The sequence below is a fragment of the Lampetra planeri genome, chromosome 42, assembly GCF_965212315.1.
Source record: "Lampetra planeri chromosome 42, kcLamPlan1.2.h2, whole genome shotgun sequence".
In the NCBI taxonomy this organism is placed as follows: domain Eukaryota; kingdom Metazoa; phylum Chordata; class Hyperoartia; order Petromyzontiformes; family Petromyzontidae; genus Lampetra; species Lampetra planeri.
In genome coordinates, this window is record NC_136148.1 from 1,580,388 (window position 1) to 1,603,971 (window position 23,584).

Sequence of the window (23,584 nt, forward strand, 5' to 3'; positions counted from 1 at the left end):
TCCACCAGCATTGACAAACATGGTGAAGTCTAACATCAATGATATGAATAAATATAAACTCACTGATCTATACAGTGTGGGAGAGCTCTCATTTGGCAGTGCACCTCCGATTAGCACCATTGGCTACGTACGGGAAAAAAGAAGTTTAACAAACTGTGCATACATTGACTAAAGTACTGTACATGTGCATTTACATCAGTAGATGATGTTTAAAGGGTCCAAATGCTGGTAAATCCCTCAACAATCCCAACAACTTTTAAATCTGCTTCTCCACAATGATTGACACGTGCACAGTGAAAGGTACTATACCAAGAATTGACTAGTTCTGCTTAATTAAGGTTCCATTCTATTCTTGCACATGATGCAAATATGTTGAGGAGCTGAATGCCGATGTCAAGGTCTGCTCGCCACGAGAGGGCTTCAGGAGAGCGTTCTTGGAGTTGTGTTATACTGAGAGGAACCTCCTGGTTACACCAGCCCACAGGGGATTATTGGGTCCGTCGTGCAGGGAGGGGCTGGGTGGAGAGGGAGGGGCTGGGTAGGAAGGGGAGGGTGGGGAGGGGCTGGTTGGGGAGGGGCTGGGTGGGGAGGGGCTGGGTGGGGAGGCTGGCGAGGGGCTGGGTGGGGAGGGTGGGGAGGGGCTGGGTGGGGAGGGTGGGGCTGGGTGGGGGGTGGGAGGGGTGGGCCTGGGTGGGGAGGGGCTGGTCACCCCGTGGTGCCCTTATCAAACTCAACGTTTAACCTACTCACGCCGGCTTGTGCCCGCCCTCACAGTCGGGCATATTTGCGGAATACACCACGCCGCTGTTGACCCTGGCCATTCACCGAGCAACCCAACGTTCTTACCAGCTCCCTCCACAGGAGGAATGTGTTTCCTCAAGTGAAGGAGCGCAGACTGCAGTGGTTTACGATGTGGTCCATAGCTTGAGTTGCATGGTCACAATCGCACTGTGGCTTCTCTTTAATGTCCAATTTATGAAGCAGATATGCACATTGGTCTTCAATTGAAGTGATGGCCCCGTGTGTCCTCAATAAGCTCTGTGCTCTTAACTCCACCTGTTAATAAAAATGCCTTCTGGATTTTTCAAATGAGAAATTCCTTTTAATTCAATGCTTCGCTTCTGCAGGAGCTTTGCATTAAAAATCCAACGATTACACTGCAGTCATAACCACACACATTGAGTGCGTATTATAAAACCAAATAATATATTTTTTTACCACAACACTTGATAAAATTAACCACAGACAACCCCATGTTATATATAGAAATATAATTGTTCTCCACAGGTTTTGAAAGAATTGAAAATGCCTGATATTTTTTTCCATGTAACTCTGACGAGGGTGCAGTAGTGAGTGGTACAGTGGTTTGTGCAATGCGATTTGAACCTGATCACCTGAGTTCGATCTCCTAGCCATGGCAGACATCAGCGATGAGTGGTATCTGAACCGATCCTGGGTCCCTACTAGGAACCATGACCAGTGTAGTGAATTGTGGTCAAATAACCACCCAGACGCCGCCTGGTACGAGAAGCCCTCATCCATAAAATATGTAAATGGCGATAAACGCCCATCGTGAACAGCGCGTGTCGGGCAACATGCACATGCACCTAAAAGCACGCAGCTGCTGTACGTCACGTGAACAAACCGCCAGCATTTCCTGCATTGTGGTCTCCTCATCCAGCAGTGGGTTGCAAAGATGGGCTGTACATTACGTCTACTGTTGCATAGGTTTGAAGTCCCGGCAGCCAAGCCAAGTCACACCCGTGAGTGGTGTGTTCATATGCCATTGCCAAGTTGCATGCGAACACGCAGCCATGAATTGAGATCATGGCTAAATGCATTGCACTGTGCACTCCAGTCTGCACAATACTGGGATTTTTGCACACAGCGTTGATATGCGGTGCTTTTTCTGGAAGACTTTGCTCTCTTTTCCTGGATTTTTCTGTTGCGCGTAGTCACCTTAAGATGTTTCTTGGTCATGTTTTTATTTGTTGCGGTTGCCCCCGATTCAAGAGGCGCATGGCTCTCAGGGCTATACCTAATAAATTAACTGAACTGAACAATACCCTGCAAAACCAACGTGGTGCGGCACTGAACCATATTTTAAGCATCCCCTTTGTCCTTTGGAAAACGTTTGGCAACAACCTATAGCATAATTGCATTACACCGCTGGAACGCTGGTGGAAAAAAAACGATACGTATCAGAGATGAACAGCCGGTTATAAATATAAAGTTATGATTAGAGCCACGAAATTTGCACTGATGCGAACATCCATGCCAGTTAAGAGACTGAGACGTCACCCCCGACAGTCTGCAAGAAGGTGACGATTTATTTAGAAATAGTTGATTACACTATCAAACACGACACACGTCCATGGGTAGTAAGTGTTATTTCCTAATTGCTTACGCCTAAAGAGTAGAGCAAATGGCTATTATTCCCCACAAACTTTGCTTTTGTGACTTTTGAAGCGGAAGCAATTAGTAAATAGCACTTGCTACCCAGGAATAAAAAATGAATACAATTGTTACACAGTGTTATTAAGGGAGTGGATAATGAACTTTGTTTTTGTGTCCTGGTCACAAAAGCAAAGTTTGTGGAGAATAATAGCCATTTTCTGTACTTTTGAGGCACGAGCAATTAGTAAATAACACTTACTACGCAGGAATATTTTTTTTGTTACACAGTGTTATCCGTATTTTACAAAGCATTCATCACGAGTTTTCACGGAGTTGTTATCTTTGGGGAGATTGTGCTGCGCCTTTAAACAATACCCAGCTGCGCGAGCCAGAGCCTAAGACGAGACTTGCCAAAGTCCAGGATTTAATTTCATAGATTCTCAGAGACGAAGAGAATGTTTTATTATATTTAGAAGCGAACAGGACATCGTGTTAATTAGCAGTGACTACATGTCCAGGAAAGTTACAGCTTTACTTATGGACAAAAATAGAATGCATTATTTAATTTCCATCATGTCGGTCTATTTCACATCGGTCATATTAGCACCTATATTTGTAGGCTAATAGACATTTGTTAAACATACAAACAAATTGTTTGTAGCAACATGCTCATGTATTTTCTGGTTGGGCCGTAAAGCTCTTTGATGAGTTTTCCATATGTTCATATTCTTAGGTTTTTTCGGTAAAGTCACGTAGGTAAAACATTAAAATTAATACAAGCTTCCATCTTCAGGTGGAAGCTTGTGTTGCCTCCGAAACGTCGTGATTTTTTATTTTATTTTACTTTTATTAATTTTAATGTTTTACCTACGAGACTTTACCGAAAAAACCTAAGAATATGAATCCTTGCAGTCACGAAAGCTTCAAATCTAGAATTTCCATATGTTGTTGATTATGTAATTCTGAAGTTTTGCTACTCACGTTGGGAGCTAACCATAACCCTTCATGGAGTGCCCTTTCCAATCACATCTGGTAATTCAGTATATCTTTTTAAACAAGCCTTACTCTGAGACACAGAAGGTTAAACACTGCTCCAGACTTTCTTGAACACAATTACAACAATTTCTACAGCACCATAACACGACAAGACAGTACAAGGCCAATGAAAAAAACAAACTGCCTGATAATATTGGTCTGGAAAGTCAATTAGGCTGATGGACTAAAACACAATCTTCATTTATATGTGGAGAGACACTGTGGAGTTCCGCTTATATTTTATAACCAAAAAACACATCAGAGGGCAACGCAGGCATGTTATCCATCGTAAAGGTTTTTTGGGTTAAATCGCGTAAATATATAAATGTGTCGTTAAACCCGCCACCAACCAACGCTGCCAATTAGAAAGGTTTGTCACGTAAACAGAACGTGCCAATTCGTTACGAATTTAATGACACATTTATAAATAACGCGATCTAACCCCAAAAAAACATTATTATGAATGATATTGGTCGCGAAAGCCCACGTGTGAAACTGGCATGCTATGTTTCTTTTTTTACCGAAACCGCTTGTGAATAGGGCTCTTTTCAAACAATTATTTCCCAACACGGGTACCGGCTCAGTGCCTCAGCACACCCCCGGAGATTCAGGCAGGGTTTAAAATAATGAGGCAGTCAATGTCTTTTCAGTCGGGACTCAGTCGCTATAACGCTTAGTTGGGGTCAAATTCCAGGCCCCGGTGCGAGAAGGGGTTTTGAAAAGCCTGCCCATTGCGGTGAGCAAACGGCGTGGGAGATGACCGACACCTGCAAAGCTATTTTCAGTGTGACTACGGTTGTGCAGGTGTGGGATAGTGCGTGTGTATGTGTTAGCGCACTGCGCTATGAACCCAACGACACGGGTTCGATTCCCGCTCACGGCCAACACCAGTGACGATTATCTGAACCGGTCCTGGGCCTCCCCTATGTCGACTCAGCCTCAAATGAGTACCTGGTGCGGTGTGTAAACATCGCTACTGGGAAGACAAAGGCGGTCGGGCGTGGTGCTGGCCACCCACCCCCTCGTGTACCGTTCCGGCCTTTATAGATGCTCGCTAACAGCACTTGCCCCGACAGTCTGTTAAGGCTATACGGGAGATCTTTGTCTTTGTGTGTGCGGAACGGACTGCTGTTTTGCAGCGGTTACAGCGCTGCGTTAGGAACCCGGCAAGCCGAGTTCGATACCTGGACATAGCTAATATCAGTGGCGAGCGGTAACTGAACCCGGTTCCCAGTCTCCGCCTAGGTCGGCTTACCCTTAAAATGAATACGTGACGTGGACTGCCAACATTGACGCCGGGAAGATAAAGGTAGCTGGGGTATGGCACGCAGACCAAACCACCAACTTTTGCACCATGCTAGCCTTCACAACTGCTAACAGCTCTTGCCTCAACAATCCACGTAGTTATACGGAGAAAGCGGGGGGGCGGGTGAGAAGGAGGGGTCTTTGTTATTGTTTTTCGTGTATTCAATGTAAAAATACATGGCTATTGGCAGAAACAACAATTTTCATGTCCTATGCAAGATGACATCACTGACCGACCACGTTGTTCCAATGCCGCCACAACTTTGCGTGTGCCCCGCGATGACCAGCGGTACTCGGGAGACCCATTTCTTGTTGTCAATGTTACATTTGATTGCACGTAATTGAGTGACGTGTTTTTACCTGGGACCTGTCCACCGCTCTCTTTCCAATCAACAGGCTCGAGCCACCCTGTGCTGTCACCCACTGGACGAGGCAGCAGATATGAAGTCACTTGCCAAGTTATTCATTTTTTTTTATAAAGCTTTTTAAAACTAAATCTCGACTCGGTTTGCCTTGAAAGCTAACCCCCCTTTTCCTGAAGAGGACCGCTTGTGTTGCGATCGAAACGTCGTAGTTTTTTGTTGTTATTTTTTTGTTATTTTCTTTGACCCTATCTACGTGACATTACCGAAAGACCATAGAATACTATTTAAAACTGTTTTGGAAACACCACTTAATTCTAAATGTGCAGTTTTCGTGACTGCAAGGATTCATATTCTTTGTTTTTTTCGGTAAAGTCACGTAGGTAAAAAAAAATAATAAATTAAATCACGACGTTTCGGAGGCAACACAAGCTTCCGTCTTCAGGTGGAACCGTCACAGCAAAACTACTGTATCAAGTGAAGACTGTTTCTTTCGGTAAAGTCACTTACCGAAAAAAACAAAGAGTATAAACACCACTTAGTGGCATTAAACATCCTACAGGCAACGGGATGCGAAAGAGACACATTTCGCAGCACAAATCACCGATGAGGAGGAGGAGGTGGAAGAGAAGTGAAGGTTGTGGGCCAGGCGGTATTAATGGATGGAGCTGCCTTTACGCGTTTTTGCTGCGATTTGCCACTTAATTGCGGGCCAGCTAACAATGCGGGCATTTTCTCCACTTGGCACAATTCCAGCGTCGTACTGCAGTGATATATTTATCCAGGCATCACATGGCGATGGTAAATCGGGTTGGATTTGAGTTTTAGTTGGCAGCTTACTACCGCTTGCGTGGCTTTTTGGCGGTTGATAACTGCACAGCTGCCCGCTGTCTTTCTGGTTGTGCCGTATTTTACTCCACCTGTTGTTGGGACTGGAGCGAAACGTCAGACAACGTGGCGAACGACCGCGAGGTGCAACTCGACAGCACATCGGGGAGCTATATTTAGTGGTCGTGTATTTGGAATTGCATCCTCATTCACATGCGCAGTGGCAAAGGTTCCACCACTTTTAAATGTACCACCACTTTTAAGAGCCAGTTGAAGGCTCACCTGTTTTGTCGGCCATATGGGGAACTTTGAGCCGGGATCCACACCTCCCAAGTCCCGACTGGAAAATGTCTTCGCCAACTGTGGAGATGTGCACGTGAGAAAGAGTTTTGTTAACATAGTCGTAGCAGTTTTCAACACGTGGTGTGTACTCTAGGTAGTTTGCGTAGTTGTGCTTCTTGTTATTGGGGGTACTTTGGCGATGATTCTCCAATAAATGAAGGTGAAAAGTATCCACAAAAAACCCCGGGCACTCTCACCATGTACTGAGTGTATTGTTTTTCGTGTAAACAAAAAAAAAAGCCTTTCTGCAGTGGATGAGCAGTAGAGCCAGCGATTTGCGCATCTCGCTACGAACCCGGCAATTTGAGGTTAATTTCTGGTCAGGGTATCATCAATGGCGAGTTCTTTTCGAAACCAGTACTGGGCTCTCTCCCGATCTACTAATGCACATTGGCCAGGATAGTGAAGTATGGTGAAATGACCACATTGCGGTTTTCACAAACGCCTGTAAATGATGATTTTCTACATTTGTATGCAAATGTTGGGTTGTATTTTCTTGCATTTGAGAGTGGCATTAGCCAGCTCTTTAATCACGATGAGAATTGATTGGAATCTGCAGTACACTATTTATGTCTATACTAATGGGTAATATTCATTAAACAGTATTAACAATTTGCACATTTCCCTGATTTGAAATTGATGGGTTTTTATTTTATTTATAAAGGAGCAAGAGGGACACGAATTGACAGTTATGCATTCACATTTCATATTTCCTCCATCAATAATTAAGCAACTGATATTTAAAAAATATATGTATGTTACAGCTTCGCTTTCGGTGTAGGGTTGGCTTATTCAATTATTAATAAGTAGACATGTATTTTTCATCACCAAATCTAAACAGCTAATATGAAAAGTAAATGACAGGTTTTAACATTGTAATTGATAATCTGCATAAACAAGAAATCACGCTGTATATCTATACATTGTAAAGTATACTCGCGTGAATTCACAACCTAAAATGTGGTGGCCATATTCTAATACAACGTATATTTGATATATTTATAACTTTTAGTGTTGATTGGCAGTGTTAAAACTAGAGATTTTGTTGTTAAATAATGTTGAAAAGTTTACAGCCAATTGTCAGTCTACTGCTGAATTGAGTAGACGTCCTTATGCCGTATTGGGCATGGTAGTGTGTGCGTCTTTGTATGTAGATAGTGGGGAGCGGTAGTAGAGCGGTAAGCACGCTGCGCTACGAACCTGGTGACCCGAGTTCGTATTCCTGCTCACGGCCAAAATTAGTGATAATTGTCTGAGCCGGTCCTGGGCCTTCCCTAGGTCGATTCAGCCTCAAATGAGTTCCTACGGGGGATCTTTGTTATTTTGTCTTTGTGTTTGTTGAACTTTTCTCACATCGTATGTAGCCAATCATGCTAATCGGAGGTATGGGAGGAAGTACATCAAACAAAACACAAACTCAGTTCTAAACAAATGAGTTCCCAATCTAAATTGAAAAGTGCATATCTCCAGTGGCTTCCTAATATCTGCACCTCCAATTAACAAGGTTGGCTACGTACGGTGTGAAGAAGTTCAATGTACGTACATACATACATATCGGAAGGGAGAGCATTCCAGACGACCGCAGAAGCGCATCTGGAAGCGCACGATACAGTGACCGTTTTTGGTCGGTGACTTATCTAAAAGCTGCTGCGAGGATGACCGGAGTTTGCGTGATGTTTTATGCTCCTTGACCAGATCAGCAGCATGGTATCGTGGGTCAAGCGAGGTATTTTTCGTAGTGGTTTGACCATATTTCGCCATGCTGGTTAACACAAGTTGGTGAATGTCGAGGGATGAGAACCAGTTCGGACGTCTCTCATCACTGATGTTAGTCGTGGTCGGGAATCAAACTCAGATTGCCATGTTCATAGCGCAGTGCACGCTAACCACTGCACCACCGCCCTCACCCCTTTGCCGCTGTTACATTGTTAAATGGAATATAGCGTGCAAACAATAACTATTGTCGGAGAGCTTTCAAACTATTTTAGTTTTGTGTTTTCTTCAATTATAGACATGCGATGAGCAATTTATATTGCATTCTCTAAGGCTGTCCGACAGCCATCGATAATGGCTTGTGAATTACCTGCTTTAATAAGCTTTAGCCGATACAACGCTATAGCTCCACTGATCAGTGAACCACGACAATCAGATGTTCGTCTCTTACAGGAAATAATAGTGCATTACACCACTTTACACTTGACCCTCTGACATTAAATATCCCATTCACGGCAGGAGTGATGCATAAGAGGCTCGCCTCTCTGCTTTTAGCACTGGGCAATGTTTCAACTGGTGTGACAGATCATTAACTGGGTTTGACGGGTCAGCAGTTTAAACTGCAGCTCCCAATATGACACTCTGAAATATAAATGTACATGCTCGTGCCACTTTGCGCTCTGCTTTCAGTCTTTAGAATATCTTTAGGGGCTTGCACTAATACCACCGAATTCGATATTTTTTTTTTGCTCAGCACGTTGCGCTAAAAAGCGTGCTGCTGTTTCTTGCGTGACTTTGCGTGTGTAGGGGAAGGAGCACCCTGTTCTGGCGCAGTAGAAACACGAGCGTAGTCGTGCACGCTCATTGTGCGCAAAATATGCGTGGTTACGATGTGGCACGATTTTTTTTAAATCACACTGCTCACGCTATTTACAACAATATTGTGACCGTTTTCACTTTTTATTAACTTTTAAGAAGTTAACACATTTTTTTAACTAAAAGGCCCATGTACATGTCAGCTCGAGGAATGAAGTGCCTGCATTCAGGTTGCATCGACCTGAACGTTTTAGATGCCAGCTGCTCGTTGAAGCCTCCCCATGCTTTGCATTTGCAATGCTTTCACCAATATAAAGAGTGTATGTACAGCCCCTTTGTCAATCCACTGCTGGGTGAGGGCCTCCCCATGCTTTGCAGGTCACGGGGGAGCTGTTTGATCTTGCTTCATACTAGTTGAGTGCAGGTTGATGAAGATGGGGCGTGTAATTCTGGGTGATTTAGTAACACTATGGTATGTATATCGAATCCCGCAAGTATGCTTTCACAATCGACGTATACGCTGTATCTGCACTATGATTCATGGAATATTTTTTTTAATTTAAATGCAGCACTGCATGTATGTAACTTGTTACTGTGAAATGAATAGCAGGTCAGGAAAACATGTTTCAAGGTATCGTGTAAGGATAATAAAAGATAAAGGTGCAGCCCTGCATATGATTGATCACACCACAGCTGATAGAAGAGGCTCTCCAAGAGGCAAGCACTGGGGAACATTTGGCCTCCTCTTCCACGCAGCACAAAAAACATCTTGAGAGAGGCGGGAGTCCCTACACTTTAGCCCATCACACGTTTACCTACCGATGAATTAACCCATCTGCTACCTGGGCAAACATATGCAGGTGGATTTGAATTCCTATTTGAACCTGAAAGAAGAAAAACTATTAAAATGAATAATAAACTAAACGATTTTTTGTGTTACCAGGTCAGATCCCCTGAGCTATATAGATCCTTTTCAGAAGCAACCTGGCCACAAATGATAGCCAAATTAAGTGGCTTATCATGTGGAAATGTATAGCAGTCAAATACTGTAAACGCGTGTTTCTAAATGTGTAGGGAAAAACCGGAGGACCCGGAGAAAAATACACGCGACTACGGGGAGAGAGATATGGAAACTCCAAATATACAGGTGTCAGGGTCGAGATTGAACCCACGACCTCCTGTGTACCAGGTGAGGTAGTTAATATTTCACCACCGCGGTGCCCCTAATGAGAAGACATATAAAAAATGAATAGCTCATATAAAAAAGCACTGAAGCATTAATATGTCTGATTAATATGTGCACATTTAAAAACACACCGAATTAAGCCATACTCGGTGATTGCCATAATTGTACATGCCAGTGGTCTCCCACATCGCAGGTTGTTTATTGTTTTAATTTTTATACGTCTCATTCTGCATTCACAGCCACACTAGCGGGTTTTTATCTGGACCTTCACTCTGGAAAGGGTTCATTTCTAGTGGCACCATTGGCAATTGTCAGATGTGGCATCCGTTTCCAAAGTCGTCTCATTGCTTACGAAATAATGCTTCCATTTTTCTAGATAATGCGCACACCTGTATGGCTCTGCGATCTGTATCTTTAGGCATGTTGTAATGGAGGGCTGTGTTTCAATACGGTTATATACACACACACACACACGTGGACATTTCCTCCCATTACGAAGCACATATAACTCCAGAGTGCTTCAGTGGTGCAGTGGTTTGGCGCGCTGCGCTCTGAATCCTTCAGTCTGAGTGTGATTCCCTGCCGTGGCTACCATTGGTGGCACGCGATATCTGAGCAGGAAATCGACCCATGCTCGACTACCCGCGGAGTGAACTACGGTTCAGCAACTCCCGTGCCCGATGCAGCTGCGGACGGACACAGCGCTCTCAACACATCGTGAGAAGCACAAGCAACCACTTCAAACATCCCATTTCTTTTTGTTGTTGTTGTTTTACTCTACAAGGGACTGCTTGGACAACGGTCAAGAATAATGATAGAGAGGCGGCCAAGCAAGGGGACGTGTCCAAGCGGGCGTCCGCTGAGAGGGATGGAGCTATGAAATGAGATCACGTGCAGGTGCCGGGTTAAAATCGTCGCATCGCAAGATCGTGGGAGGTGGTGCAATCTTTGGGAGGGCCTTCGTTCAGCAGCGGAATGAGCATGGCCGATGATGACGATGGCAACGAAACAACTTTGCATTGTCGACAGCGTAAGCCGCACTCGCGGGGTTGGCTTCGCCCCGTTGTTTCTGCTGTGGGGTGTCCCCTGTGAGCGAGCGGCAATGGGCTCAGCTGTCCGGGTGAGCTCCCCGTAGCGGCGATGTTATATTGTGAGCCGTATATCTCGGAGTGGCACGTTTTCATCGGGATTGCTACAGAACCAATCAAACCATCCATTACGGCAGAGTTAGTGCCTCACTCAATGTGTCACGACCATCACTGGCAGTTTGCACCCAGACTGAGCGAAAAAATCAGCCTCACGTCCTGTAATAAAAATGCACGGGACAACTGATGCCATATGAAATGCATTAGTGCCTTGTGTACCCTGCAGGCTTGCCCCCCCCCCCCCCCCCCATTATGCCAGGCATGTTTTATTTTGATGAATTCATACTTTTTTTGGTGTAATTCATTTTGTTAAGCTATTGTCAATGATTAATGATTCGTTTGATTGTTCAGGCCTGTTGGAATAGCACAAAGCATTCTGACAAGCTAGCACCATTATACCCTTTCAGCTGATACGTTTTTACTGTATTGAAGTTTGACTGGTAATAAACATGCAACAACATGTGTCCAGACCGTAAACTAATTTCACCTAATTGTAAACACCTTACCATTTCCCCATGGCATGTTGTTTTGTGAAATCGCATGACGCCACGTGAATGCTAATGTAATCTTGATAACTGTGATATTCACAGCAACCTTTCTGCTCCAAAATTATAAACATTCCCAACCGTGTGAACCAAAATTGCAGATCTGATTAGACAGTTATTTCCTTTGTACATTTCACACACATTTACGAAGATGGATTTACTTGAGCCGCCAAAAAATAGAAGTCCCAAGGCCTCTTCTCTAAATTGAATTCCTTCCCTTTATTGTTTTACCGTCACCCATGCCCGATGCCAAACAATGTATTGTTATTTACATTTTTTTAATTTAATGTATCGTTTTTTTTACGTGATATACGAATTGTTATATACGAATTATATATCGCATGTATGCAAAGTAAAAACGATAACATATATTTCATTTTGCACATCACTGGCAGTCACATATCGTGAAAGTCTTGTATTACCAAATGATCTGCACATGCATTATTGTGCTAGAGTATAGTAGTGCATTGCGTTTCAGCCATTGTAAAGCAGTTCATATATATTTTGGTGGCCTGTCAAAATCTAAGGCTCTCGGCTCTAGATCTGAAAGCCTCTGTGTTAATTTGCCCTGGGGGATACCAGCACCAAGGGGACCTTGGCATGTGGCTTGGGGTGAGGTCTCAGAGGGAGCATCTGCAGGTTAACGACTGTGCACTCGGGTTGGGATGCTGGCACAGTGGTGTAATGATTAGCACACTGGCCTTGCAATCCAGAGGTCGCCGACTCGAATCCATTTCCCGGCACACTATTTGAGGCGAGTTTCTCAAACGCCCTTCACCGCCTCTGTCCACCGAGCGGAATGACTGATGTCCACCACAGTTAGTCAACCGGCAGGTCACGTGCGCTGGGCTAAAGTGCCAGTACTCCCGCCTCTTCCCAAGGTGTCTAAAAGAGTAGGCCAAATACCCTCTAGAGTCGAGATGGGCTCTAATGTTTCACCAGCAGTCGTGTGAGCAAGACCTGGCAGGGCTGCACTTTTTTGTTTAGGAGGCTATCTTTTGCCGGCGGGGTCACCGTGCACATGTGGCCAGCCCATTCCCCTGCTGCCCCTTGTGTCTCAGCTGCCACTTCTGTCTCTGCTGCACCTTCCGCCTCTTGAATTCTGCACTCCGTTGCCAACATCCAAATACTAACAGCTCATCTCTTCCTGACCCCGCCGGAGAGCGCTGCCAAGACCTATTACTTTACCATTTTTTTCTACCATTGTGTGGCTTTGTCTTTGGTTGGGAGCAACGTGGTAATTGTTCAGGGTGCAGTTCTTGTGCGTTGCTAATAATGGGTGGCTTCGGCATTTATTCTAATTGTTCGTACGAACCAGGGAACCGTTGAATTGTGCAATGGGACTGATTGCAGCATAACGAGCACCAAAAGTTTTTTTTTATATAACAAAAAACGCAGCACTGTATTAATGCATCTCATTAGCGGAATTATTAAGCGATGCGTGTTTACGTTTGGATGTGTCCACAACGCTCGTGCAATATGAACAGGAAATGCCACAGTAATGTTTCTCATTAGGACAATTACCGTATTAAATGAAGCGTACCTTTGTTTGTTAGCGTAGCAAAGAGTAATTAAGGGGGGTAAGCCAGTCCCGTAAACGGAGCCTTGACATTCAAGACTACATTCATATGTGGGGCGTCTGTGGCCGGCGATGTCCCGTAGTGTTGACAAGCCCGCGACAGGTTGAGCCAATCAGAACTGCGCAATACAAAGTGTCACGTGACCCCCATTGTCACCGCGGCGTCGTGAACACTTTCACAGTAAACCAAATAATAACGGGGGGGCTGCATTCGCGGTGGCGGAGACACACAGGCATAAATATTTGCCCTTTTGCTTATAAACAAACCATGTCCGATCGCCAGTAACACAAGCACATTTGCGACCAGTTGGTGTACGCAACTTATAAGGAGATACGCAGAACATCCCTGGCTTTCAAATGTTCCGTGAAGTTTATGGACGAGGCTTCTAAACCGCATCCACACAAAAACCACGGGGACTGTGGACACTTGATGATGTACAAATGGAAAATTATAAAACTCCCCGGTGCGTGACGGTGGTCACCCAGAACAGGCCATGGAACATAGAACGACTCAATGCCCGATTTACAAATAATGAGGCATCATCACAGCGATCCACTCCGCTACCCCTGACGCAATTATCAGGCTCAACCACCTCGGCGTAAAATTATAGTTTGTATTGCGCTACATCAACATCGGCCATACGAAGACGAATAAGACAAAGAAGCGGAGTCAAGTAAGATCAAAAGCCCATGTGACTGATATACCTTGGAGAGGCCTTCATCCATTACTGTATTTTCAGATGCGCTTCTGCGGCCGTCTGGAACGCTCTTCCTTCCGATATCAGGAAGCCACCAGAGCTATGTGCCTTTAAATCGAGATTGAAAACTAATTCATTGGGAATTGCTTCTTGTGTTGTGAAAGAAGTAACGACTCACCGCTTGCACAATGACTTATCGCAATTCTGGATTGCGATTTGTTTCATGAATCAAAATGTAGTCTTGTTTATATTGTCTCGCTTGTGTTTGTAGTTATCCCGTCTCATTTGTACAATTCTGTTTTCTTCATTAACCAAAGTGTAACAATTCTTTATAACGTGCATGAATAATAAATGACGTATTCCCACATTCACGATGCAATGATATATTGTGCACGGAAAAATTGAGTTTCAGCGATGAATTGATGCATTGTCGCGTGGCCACTTCGAAGATGCAAGGCTGTTGCACATTAAGATGGCAATACATGAAGACGACGAGAGGCCGGCTGCCTGAATCATTACCTTACGTGTGTCCCAGTTATAGACCAGAGTGGTGAGAGCATCCAGCCTGTTCATACGGAGAGAGAGCGCCATACCCACCGTAGCCGTTCCACCTCGTGCGCGGCTGAGACGCTTCGTAAATCTCCACCGCGTATGCACACGTTCAGCGGTCATTTATGAAGCCTAATTTTGTCCGGCATTCAGGTGGGCTCTTCATGAGCCCTATTCATGTGGAGGCCATTGCCATGTTTGGAGCCGCTGTCTCCGCAATAGAGTCTCTCAAGACGGAGCTCACGTCTCGTATGAGATTTTAAGCGTGCAACAGAAAGAAGCTGTTTTGAAGGGGGTGGCCAGATAGCTCAACGGGCTAAAACATTCAATCACAATCCTACGCCTGCCTTATCTGGGGGTCCCGAGTTCAAATCCCTTCTCAGAGGGGCCGATTATTGGAACTCATTCCAGGCGAATGTCTCACGGACCCGAAACACCGTGTGTGCGTCCGTGAGCTTGGGTATCTCGACCTATTAGTTTTCAGCAAAAAAAAATGGTTCCAGAAATTATTCCAACGTCATTTGGCATCCTCATCTCTAACAGGGTTTATTGAGTGACAGGGACTGGCTTGAAATGCGAGCCGTTGCGGCGGGATAAGGAGGGGAGTAGCGAGAGGGAGGGATGTGGGGGGCGGCAGTGGGGGAGGTAATTAAAGTGTTGCAGATTGTTAAGGCGTAGGAATATAAGGCAGCAGTTCCGGATTTCGCTGGTGCGGGGCCTGTAGCATATGTTATAAAGAGGCCCTAAATAAAAGAAAAAAACAGATAAATATAAAAAAAAATACTTGCATAATAGAGTAATTGTATTTCTCATTAGCTATACAGCCAGATAATGCGACAAATCGCTAACCTTAAACACCCAGTCGTTCATAAAAGTTGAAGGCGGTATAGTACTATAGTAATAGAGCAAGTGCAGAATCACTGAACCGGAATTGATAGCTTGAAGGCATTTAGCGCGGGGCCCTTGAAAGTGCGGGGCCCGTAGCATACGAAGCTAAATTTGCTGCTCGGATAATCCGGCACTGTAGGGCAGGGGCCGTCTTGATCCTTCGTGCTGCGCTGGGAGGGAGAGGAGTGGTGGATTTGTGCTTCAGTCGTTGCTTTTTGTTTATGCGCCAGTTGAACGCGTGTGTGAAAAAGTGCCTTGTAGCTCATTGGATTCCTCCAGTACAAATACATGTTCTGATTCAGTTGAACATATCTAAAGCATCAACGCGTCTTCGTGTAATTTCCTTGCTCACACACGTCAAAAGCATGTTTTTTGTTAGCCCGCTTAAAAACTTTGCCCACATTTGTAAAACAGAGTACGAGTTTTTTTTTAGGCACCCAATAAAACATTGTCAAGACGAGGGAAGACGAGCAGTATAAAACATTATAATACGTTTCGGCCTTCACATTGATTTAAAAAATCTAATCGTTTTATTTTTACTATTTATTTGTGTTTGTCATTTACAACAAGTAATTAAATAAATATATATTTTTAAAAAACAACGCTTTTGCGTTGTTAATCAACCACCACATCCCCATTGAAAAATAAAAAATAAACATCTCAATTTAAAAGAAAATCTATACGATGTGTTATTTTCCCGTACACAATGCTGCCGTTGTGCCGTGAAAGCGTCCCCTTATCAGAGGCTCACAGAAGGCAGAGGAAGAAGCTTTCGTACCTTTGAAAGCAAATTGTAGAAATAATTAATTTAATAACAAAAAATCGACAAGAAAATATAAAGAAAAACTCGATAATTTCCTTTCGCCAAAAAGTCTAACTTCGACTTAATCCCAATAATAAAAATATTTCTACCAAGATGATCTCTTTCATTGTTTACAAATCCACATATTTTCATCAAAATGCAACGTTGGTCATGTTTCTGATGCACACGTCATAAGGCGCTGATTTAACACATTCCTGCGGAGGGAGCTGGTAGGAACGTTGGGTTGCTCGGTCAATGGCCAGGGTCAACGGCGGCGTGGTGTATTCCGCAAATATGGCCGACTGTGAGGGCGGGCACAAACCGGCGTGAGTAGGTTAAACGTTGAGTTTTATAAGGGCACCACGGGGTGACCAGCCCCTCACCACCCAGCCCCACCCCTCCCACCCCCCACCCAGTCCCACCCTCCCAACCCAGCCCCTCCCCACCCTCCCCTCTCCACCCAGCCCCACCCCTCCCATTTTTGGATGCACGACGGACGGACGGACACAATAATCCTCTGTAGGCTGGTGGAACCAGGTGGTTCCTACCAGTAAAATTTCAGTTTCCAGGTACCATGCGAAAGGTCAGCGTATTGTATACATAGCAGAATATACAGCACATGCACGCTGCCTGCTAAATGGACAAAGAAGGATAATATACGTTCAGATTACATTGTAAAGTGCCCACTTATTAAGCAGTGGAGTACAGTAATAATTTCACACCAGCAGTGCATAATGTCTCAAAATCTATCATGATCATGTAAATCCCACTCATAATCAAGGCTCAATAAAAGTCTTGATTGGATCCCATTGAGCAGGACATTGAATAAGTTATATTAAAATCAAAGCCACATTTAATATACCATGAATTTATATTTCCATTCTACACTCATACAGCAACTCAATTGTGTTTTCACCTAACCGTGCAGTCGTGAATGTTATGGCACATTTATATACCCTGTGAATCGATCAGCAGTTCACACGTACCAGGATAAAGTGTGGGTGGTCTCACCTCTTCCAAGGCATCTGGCCAGCGTGGAAGAGTAGGCCAAATACCCACTATAGGGGCTCTCCAGTGCTCCCTGTAGTGGGGAGACCGTTCCGCCAGGAATGGGGTGACTAAGAGGTCGTAGATGTTGTAGGTATGCACCTTGACCTTCGTCTTGTGTGCGTGTCAGTCTGTGTTCAATATTCTGTTCGTGTGATTAGGGTTACGAGAAGTGAGGTTTAATGTCCTCGTGCTAATATGCAAAGTGATTGGAAACTCACGAGATATTTGCCCATTTCCGATCGATGTACCATTTCATTTATTTATTTATTCGCGTCTATATTTCCCGTCCGTATTTCATAGCTGGCATTGTTCGCTCGTCGAAAAGTTCACATTCAGGCAAAACGGATAAGCTGCGTTTTTATCTGACGAAGAAAAGGTAACAAAAGCTGAAAAGTGAGCAAAGAAGTGTGAAGAATGAAGACTTGGAATAACTCTAAGGGTGGGTTCACTCTGGATTTGTGACTTATGTTAAGTGAAGAGCACTTAAATTTCGATTTAAAGCTTTCGTGACTGCAGGGATTCATCTTCTTGGTTCTTTCGGTAAAGTCACGTGACTTTACCGAAAGAACCAAGAAGATGAAGAGCACTTCCCCTAGGTTAACATGCAAGGTGTTTGGCACGTGGTAACTAAACGTGAGGATTTTCCAATTGATTCCATATCCTTGGTTCCACTTGTTTTTTTATCTACCGGCTGCTCACGCACTTAATCTTCACAAACTGTAGCATAGAATGCAGTGGCACGGTAACTGTCGTGGCGTTAGTGGTCAGCATACTCGACTTGCAATCCAGTGATCATTATTGTTGACCATCGGCCATCATCCACAGTAGCGACATGCCCTACCCAGGAGCACTTACTCTGCTTTAAATTGAAGGATGTCAATAACTTTCGTACGTTTGCTAATCCACACTTTTCTCTTTCCGCCTCTCATCATAATTTCAAGCGCCCATCTCTCCATTGTGGGTTTTGCACTCTTTTCATTTTCTATCTCATGAAGATAATTCTACTTCCGAAGATAAACCCTACACAGACAATCCCTGGCGCACCGTTACACAACGTACAGAAGGAACTGGCATGGACTCACCACGACGCGATTCAACAAACCGCCTCGATTTCCCGTGCCCCAATGACACCGCAATGTGTACACGCGTGTGTTTTGTGTCACTGTCCAGCCGTAAGATAAACCCCTGCCCAATAAGTTGTTCACCAAAAGGCGCGGTGCGCTAATCGCAGACTTGTGATTGTCCCCTCTCTGTGCGCGATAGCCTCAATTTCGTGTAGGTCACCACTTCCATTCAAAGCCAAAAGCGGCCGCAGCACCAAACTTTGTTACATCCCCCTTTGCTTGAAATGAGGGCCGATGCACTCAGCTCGCACGAGCTCGGCAGCACACCACCAGTCGCGTGTACGAGCACACGCCTGGAACCATGGCTCGCTTTACGCGCATCGCATTAAACAATTGCGAATAGATTTCAACATTCAAAACGCTTGCGGAAAATTTCGTTTTAAAGCTTTCGTGATTGCAGGGATTCATCTTCTTGGTTCTTTCGGTAAAGTCACGTAGAAGGGAAGTAATAAAATAATAAAAATAAAACATAATAAAATAATTCTCACGACGTTTCGGCCACAACGCAAGCAGCCGTCCTCACCTGAAACGTCGTGATGATTATTTTATTATGTTTTATTTTTATTATTTTATTACTTCCCTTCTGCTTGCGGAAAACTTTGAAGTGACGTACATTTAAAATGTTTTCACGTCGTCGTCATCGTGGTGCAATGGTGGGCCACTCCATCATTCATCTTGACCGTCGGTCATCGTCCCATCTCGCCGTGGTGTCTCCATACCCCTCCCTGCCAAGCCCACTCACGTGTTGTCTGAACAGGCTCATCTCGCGCTCCTATTTTTCACCTCTCGATATAATTCCCAGCGTGCATCTTTCCGCGCTTCTTTGTTTGGGTGCTTTTCAGTTTTTTTGTTCCATTCGTTGTTACATATGAGCCATACATCATTGAGATGCATTACACCTTCCGAGATATTATGAGGTTGTGCAGCCAAGAGCATCAGGGAAACTTGGCCGGTTGCATAATTGTGAGGGTGTGAGCAAAAGGCAGCGCTTTCCTTTGCACCACGCGATAGCAAGCGCCTCCGTTCAACAATTGCTCATGTGCTGTCGATGGTTTCGGCTGAAACAGTTATGGTGGGCTGACGTTGAGCACAACGCATGCCACAAAACTCGATGCAGCCATTAGAAAACCGTGGCCTAATTTCCCCCAAATGAATTGAAAATGAAAGATGACACTGATAAGGATGGAAACTGTATATTTAAATACGTGCAGGTATTCCACTCCCCCTAAAAATTTACGCTTGTAGAGAAACTAAAGATACCTAAGCTATGAGTGTTTCACATTTCACAAGTCAGCCCTTTTTTAAAGTTCTCAGTGGAATATATTGTGACTATTTTTTGTATTTAGTCGAGCTCGGTGAGAAACATGTTTATTTTTGAAAATAAAACGAACGAGGTGAAACTTAAAAAAACAACAATAATAATCATTCATAGGGGTCATATTTTTTCAGTTCTGAACTTATGGAAATGAACGGTACAATATACATTACATCCCAGGGACATTGAATACCACTTTTATTTATTTATAAAAGCGTGCTGAGATCTATGTTTGCATTAAGGACAGAGTTTCCATACATAACTTTTATGAAATAGTTCCCTGCCGTGTACTGGTGATTAATCTGCTTTGGACTGGTATCAAATGCAATGTTAGTTTTGGCCATAAAGGCAATTCACTTAGTAATTGGCAATCCATCAAAAATGTTTCATATCATTACATCAGCATCGTCGCCAAACACATGTGGAGACATCCTTTCACATGGTAACGTAATCAAATTAATATTTAGTCAATTCCTGCCACTCAATAATAGTGCAAATTATTCAACGTGTAGGGGGGAGTGGTTCAGGCGCTGCGCTATGAATCTGGCGACCAGTGTTCAATTCCCTGCCATGGCCAACGCCAGGGGTGAGTGATCACTCAACCTGAATTGGCCAGCATGGTGAAGTGTGTTTAAACGACCCCCTGCAACTGCACAGTGTGGGGTGGCCTTAATCCATATCGAGATTGACAAAACGGCTGTGAAATATCAATAATCAATCATCATAAATGTTTACCCACCGTAGCCTCACTGAGTCTGACTACCCTTATTCAGGAGGGTCCTGTGTTGGGATATTTTTGACCAGTACCATTTATGATTATTCGAGGGACTTCAAGGCAACCCATACAGATAAAGGAATAACACTCAGAGCTTCACAAACATAGGTTCAATTTACAGAGTGAGTGGACCACATCTGTCTGCGGGCCACAACCACTGCTGTACTCCCATATGCTGGCTACACTTAGCCCTCAGAGTAATAGACCTGCAACAGCTGGAAATAACTGGCGGTCCCACATCCAAGCACTACCCAGGCTCCACCCTCATTCAATTCAGTGATCTGATGAGATTGGGCACATTCAGAGCGGTTTGGTCAGAGTCGTGTATTTATATAATTGTGCATTTATGAACTTTGTTATTTTTGTCTGATTAAATCACCGTCGACTCATTTGGTTCTCTGCAGCATTAACACCGCTGACCACCAGTTTAAATTTCACCTCCCAGGAAGCAAGATGTCCCACGATGCATTGTCCAGTCGAATTTGTTTAATCAGCACTTGCTGGTGGAGTTAAGTGGCCTGTGTAATTAGTAATGCTTATTGACTATGGACAATTTAACAAGTATATTTTATCAAATAAGTTCATCAAGTTCACGCACCAGGGAACGTCTCTTCATTATCCGTCCACCCAAATGCGTGACTCATGGCTATGTCCACCGGATAAAATTTTAATGCCATAGTTTGTAGATTTTATCTGGAAAAACGTCCGGCGATTGTGAGTTTATTTTTCGTAGTATTGGTTTAGATCTGTGAAAGCCGCTGGTATCTGTCGCTGTGAAATGTGCCCGGATATTCGCAAAAAACATTTTTTTCTTCTTCTTCTAAAGTTACAAGAAGCCATCCTTTCAACAGATAATTAACATCAAGTTAATTTATCATTTTGCTATTCGTTACAACTAGACGTGTGCAGGCTTATCGGGGATTTATTCTCACCATGACTAATGGACGAAACTTATTCAATGTCAAAGAGGTATTTTACCAAGGTTTCCAAGGCCAAATTTACAATTTCCTGAACCTTATACTGTCACGTTGAAAACAACCCTCGCGGTTAAATATGCTTCACTGCTGCGCAGGTTTTGTAAATTGTGCTGCTGTACCGATCTTCAATGCGTTTTCAGGTTGAAACTAGTGTTGTTCGGCACGATGTCCGACGTTTCGTGCTGTAAGCTTCTTCAGAAACCTGCCGGTACAACTCGAAAACACGTCAGAGAGTTACAAAAACATAACAAAAAAAAATCTGAAAATGTGTTTTCATTCCACAGTGAAATGTTTGTGGTTAAATTTGCGTGTACTAATCTGCATCGGCAGGTGCAAGGCAACATTATTTAGTAATCATACGTGAATATTGGGTTTGAAACGAGAGTAATGTTCAGACGTGAGTTATTAATTCTCTAAATCTCACATAGCTTCATTCCACCAGTGAATTATCGTTACATATATCGCGTACTTCAAGTCTGTCACATTTGAAAAGCTGTCATATGAAATATTGCTGATCAAACATTCCATTAGTTACAATATATTACAGCTCATCATCTAAACGCAGTATTTTGAACCAACGACTCACACGAAAAACGATCACCACTTTCTAATTTAGTTATTCCCGTGGCATCTTTGATGAAACCGTCACTTGAATTTTTAAAATAAAATGTTCACACTTGAGCATCTGAAATACCGACGAAGCCATTCTAATGAATGCGATCCACTTACAGTGACACGTGACTATTTTACAGTTGCATGTCAAGATGTAAATTAGAAGCTGTCGTCGAAATATAGCGGACTAAATATATCTTGGACTGCCTCCAAAGTTGTTGTGCCGCATATTTCCCATGAGCACCTTGACAATTCAATGACCACAACTAAACATCCATATCCTTAAAAATATCACGCAACACAGTGACTATTTTTTTTCTTCCTCCAATAAGTGTAGGACACACATTTCACATTCTCTTGAATAATTACATTGCCCAAGAAGCAAGCTATTTATGTGCATACCACAAATATCACATGTCTCGTCGTTACCTCTTTGCCAATGTGCAATACTAGTAAAGAACATACGGAATGCTAGACATTTGTCTGCAACGTCAAATATGCGTGATTGATATCCCAGCGATGAGTGCACCCAGCAGCAGTGACACCAGGGCACTTACAGTGATTGGATAGCAATGTGAGCCAACTGTCCATCTGTATGACTGGGTGATATAGGAGTCTGTAGGGGCAATTACAATGGTGGTGTGTGAAGCTTGCCCTGCATGTCGCCTGGCTCGCGGCACTCAATGGCGATTCTTTCACTCATTCATTCTTCGTGACCCTTTGGAACCAAATAACCGATGTGGGGAAACAACACAAATTCTGCGTGGAGACGTGAAGTTGTACCCGAGAATCCATGTATTCATCTACTTGGTTCTTTCGGTAAAGTCACGTAGAATGGAAATAATAAAATAATAAAAATAAACATAATAAAATAATTCTCACGACGTTTCGGCCACAACGCAAGCAGCCGTCCTCAGGTGAAGAAGAGTCCATTCAGATGCTGTCTTCTCGACAGGCCTGTTCTTCACCTGAGGACGGCTGCTTGCGTTGTGGCCGAAACGTCGTGAGAATTATTTTATTATGTTTCATTTTTATTATTTTATTATTTCCCTTCTACGTGACTTTACCGAAAGAACCAAGAAGATGAATCCCTGCAGTCACGAAAGCTTTAAATCGAAATCCATGTATTGTTGTTGAATGTTTATTCATGGGGGTAGGAACACCGTGCTTTTCGTAACAAATGCTGCTACCGGAGAGGGTTTCCGCCGCTGTGCTGTGCGGCTCTACTCCGGTGTGATGTCCGGCGTCTCTCCCAGCACGCGGAGTAAAACGTCGGACTTGGCACCGAGTAATAACACGATAATGCAGCGGAGAGCTTATGAGGCATGCCTGTTTAAAACGCCCATATATATTTTTTTAATATATCCGATTAAAGTCACAGTTTTCACTCATGTCGTGTAAACGGAATGTGAGGTCAAGTTTACGTGACTGATTCGATCACGTCAACGCATAGGTGTTTGGGAATTCTGACATTAATTACTCATTTAGCCCCACCGGGATATGTCATGCGCATTTATAATGTGACATTAGGATGAATGTAT